Below are 4520 nucleotides of genomic sequence, written 5' to 3' on the forward strand. Positions count from 1 at the left end.
CGCTCCTCGGCCGCACTTATAGCGCGGCGGCTCCGCGGAGCGGCCGCGGGAGGGCGGGGGAAGGAGGCCGCGCCCCCGGCCCCCCTTCTTCACCCCCCCCTCCGCCCCCGCTGCAGCTCCGCGGGCGCGGAAGCACCTGCGCATCCTCTACACCCTCCCCCCCCCCCCCCCAAACCTGCTGCTGCACGGAGAGTGGGTGGCAATTAATAACTGATGAATAGATGTTCGTTACTACTTTATTATTAATAATTACTAACTTTTTTTTTTTTTGGGGTGGTGGTGGTGGTGCAGGTCCCTTTCCCTTCTCATTGTACAATGGGTGCGGGGAGCATCTCACTGCCCAATTTCTCTCCCCTGACCCTCGGGTGCCCAGGAAGCACGGCCAAGCTGGAGAAGAGGGGACTGTCCACCAGTCAAGTCACCCACATGGGCCACACACCACTTCCCAAAGGATTTGCAGCACTGCCTGGAAGTTTGTCCAGGAGGAAGGATGAACCCACTTGCCCCATTAGCTGGCAGGTTGCACGCATCTTTGACTGCCCAAAAGGTCTCTCCTCACTCCCTACTTTTGGGAAAAAAAGAAAAAAGAAAAAAGAAAAAAGAAAAAAGAAAAAAGAAAAAAGAAAAAAGAAAAAAGAAAAAAGAAAAAAGAAAAAAGAAAAAAGAAAAAAGAAAAAAGAAAAAAGAAAAAAAGAAAAAAGAAAAAAGAAAAAAGAAAAAAAAGAAAAAAGAAAACTGCACTGCTTGACTTAAAAAAAACACGTGGCAAACCAGGATCTGCCTGTAATGGCTCTAGTCCTACTCAAATATGTTTGTGGCCTACCTCTGCACACATTCTTGCCTGTGAGCCACCCCACTGCAGTCCTGTACTTGAAGGCTTTTGATACCATTCCTCACATGGAAACAAGTCAGCATACGGCTCAGTAGCATTATCCCAGCTTATAAGCCTGGGCACGGCCACACTTGCTTGCTCTTGTTTTCTTCTTCTTTGGCCTAAAATAAATTATTTCAATTTTCTTTTTAAAAAAATTCCTTTGAAGTTTGCCTATACTTAATAGTTTCTGAAATCGAAGCCTTCAATCAAATATTCTAAATTTATACCTTCTTTCTCTCTGTATATATACACACACAAACACACATGCATCTCCTCTGCCAGAACAGTGAGATGAATACAGAAAGTTAAAATAGCTCTGTCTGACCCCAGTAGGATTCCCTGTTTATAGAAAGCATTTCTCTGAAGCATTCAACTGCAATACTTTGAAAAAAGATTCAATTTCCTGCACGCACATTTATTTTCGGGTATACAGGTCTTAAGGTAGCTATATACCCCTTTAATAAAGCCCTAGTAATTTGTTCCTGATAGTTGTTGCATTTTGTATATCTGCCTAAATGGAGTCAATCTCTACATCAACCTTTGCAGCCAGTTAGAAGTTTCAGTGCGTGGCTAGCACACATACAACATGCACTTTACTGTGCCGCATGTATGGTCTTCTGAATGGCTTTGGGGAAAACAGAAAATCCCCGTGCTGATTGCTATCACTGATCTCCAGTCAGCCCGGGCACTGTTACTGTCAGAAATCTTTTTCCCCTCATTTTCTATTGCCATAAGGTGACCCCGATGGTGAAGCTGGCAGGTGTTGGAGGCTGGTGCCGGGAACAGCTCACAGAGGCACCCACGCTTAGGTGCTCCTGCAGCTGCTCCATCCCCTGGCTCCCACGCTCGAGTGCCAGGCATAATCCTGCCCAGCAGAGCTGCTCGGGGCAGGGAACGGTCTTCCCAGTCTAGGGGAGACGTCACTTAGCTCCATCCCTGGCTGAGGGAAAACCCTTTCAGGCACAGCGGCTAGAAGGCCTGATGCTAGCTTATCAAAAAATAAAACATGAAACAAAACAACACGCTTCTACACTTAATGCACAGTAACAGAAGGCTGTAGAATCACGAGCAGGAGCAAGCTTTTTTCATACCAATGGATTGGTTTGTGGAGAAAATCCAGTACCTGTCCTTAAAGCAGAACCTGACAAATTTCTATTTTGGCCTTTTACTGTGCCAACACAATGTGTTAAGGTGGGAGTACATTAGTGATCGCTTTACACCCAAGTACATGAGGAGTTCACAAGAGGCTTACAGATAGGCTGACATACAGAGCGCTGTTTCCCACAGGATGCCAAAAATGCTCAGATATTCAATTAGTGCGCATTCCTCATTATTTCAGATCCTGCTGCAATTCCTATCAGATGCCTTCAGGCACAACACAGTGGCACGATACATCATGTCGAGAAGCAGAACGGGACCATTACTAGGCAGATGTTTGACATGATACATCGTGTCAGTCAGCTAGTGGCACTAAGCCATGGTTGAAAACGATTTTGACACGACACTGTGTGTCAGTGCTGTAGCACAAAAACTAATGTGTTCCAAAAATAGGGACAAATTCACCTCTGGCATAAGTAGAAGCAACTGCAGTGACTTCATTGGATTTGCATCTGCTTATGTCAACAGTGAATCTGGCCTGTAATCTGGAATTTATATAAAAGAGTGGTAAGTGGCTGCATTTTCAGATATTTATTATGTTGCTTTCTGCCTCCCAGCATTCAAGCATCATGAGACAGTTGGGGTAAAACTGCCACCTTTCTCAACTCTTTCCCCTCCACCCCATGAGAAAGCATCAAGTTTCTGTTTTTAGCAGTGTAACAGTGCTCCGGGGTATACAGAGGGTCACTTTTCAGAGGCATGGGCAGTTTTGAATTTGTGGATTTCACAAGGAATAGGAACATTTAAAAAAATAAAACAAACAAAAATCCTCTGCTTTCTGCTTCCATATCATTTCACAACAGTGACTTCAAGCAATAGGAGCCCAAAGATTATAGCAAACCATAAAATTGCAATGACTATCAATGTGATAGTAAAATAACTCCATTAAAGAACAGCCCAGATGAAGTGATGAAGTGTAAGACCTGGTAAGATTCATATAAAGTCATTGTAATTTATTGGTGTCCCCTTTCACTGCTTGGAGGTGAAAAGCACAGCTTGCTGATGCATCACACTGACAAAAGGAGAGGAGGGGAACACATCAAGGTATGACTGGTTCAATATAATCTTTACAGAAGAGCAACACACCAGCTTCCTGCTGTAATCTGTTTCTTTAACAAGGAACATAACCAATTAGCTATACTTAAAGTAAACTGCATTTGCCTTTGCTGTGTATTCTAGTTTCTTAAATCCATCAGACCACATTATGTCTTAGACAAGCTGAAATTCAGCAATGCCAAGGGCAACCCTAGGAAATAGAGACCAGAAAATCCTGATGGAAAACCAGGTAAGCACCACAGCCAGATGTGGCTAGGTACATTAGCTCTATGGGTTATAACATCAAGGAAGCATGGTTTGACAGCTGTGCTATAAATCTGACAGAAAGGAACAGTGCAAAGACATGGTAGAAGCAGCAGTTTGCACAGGCTCAGCAAGAACTCACGTTTGGGTGTTTTGAGTTGACCTTTTCCTGTTGGAGTTGCGGGTGCTCACCACTTCCACCGATCAGAAAATTTAGAGGTCTGAATAAGTGCTGGAAAACTGTTGCAAGCATTGCAAAACTTTTGAACAACAGCAACAGAAAGTAAAGGTCCTCCCCCTCCATTTTCACCACTACACAATCATTTCCTTTTTTTTTTTTTTTTTTTTTTAAAAAAGGCGATAACTGTAAATTTAACCTTTCTACAGAGATTAAAATAAACAAGTCTTCTCCTTCATTTCCCCCCTTCCTCATTTCACCCTCTGCTGGCATCCTATAAGTATTTAAATCATCTTAAACCACACCCTAGCTAGCTGTGGCTAGCAGTTACAGGCAAAGCCCCTTGGCTTTGCTGTTACTGTCCACTCAACAGTCAAAAATGCAGGGTGTCTTGTTTTTCCTAAATGAAGAGCCCAGCTCCGAAGACACACACTATATCCCGAGAAAATAAACACCAGGTGCTACCTATGCCTTGTATGTAAAGGAACAGAAAGGGTGGAGATCATGTTCATCCACAACAAGCTAGAAATTCTCTGGTAAGATGACAAAAAAAAAAATTATATATATATATATATATATATATATATTTCGATGGAGCAGCAGTTTTGCACAGACAACTTGATTTTGACAAACATCGTCTAAAGCAAATTAGGTTTCTCACGGAGCTTGCCACACACATTTCTGGTTTCACACCGATTTACATGATGACGGGTAAACTCCCACTGGGGAGTTTACTTTGACCTAAGGACTCAAGGGCTCCTAGGCATGTTCCTGTAAAGCTGCAGTACCGTCATCACCATGACCTACACTTCCAGCTGACACAGTGCAAGTCCCAGAAGTGCAATAGGCACCAGAGAGCTCTACAAGTACTGGGCTGGGCTCGGGCTATCCCCGGTCCCCAGGGGAGATGCATGAGGTCGGGGCAGGCAGACACTCCATTTCATTCCTGAAAAGGCAGAATGGAAATATGCTGAGACTGTCCCAAGCATCTGGGGAGGGAGAACAGAAGTA

Source organism: Cygnus atratus, chromosome 1 (assembly GCF_013377495.2).
Source record: "Cygnus atratus isolate AKBS03 ecotype Queensland, Australia chromosome 1, CAtr_DNAZoo_HiC_assembly, whole genome shotgun sequence".
NCBI classification, from domain to species: domain Eukaryota; kingdom Metazoa; phylum Chordata; class Aves; order Anseriformes; family Anatidae; genus Cygnus; species Cygnus atratus.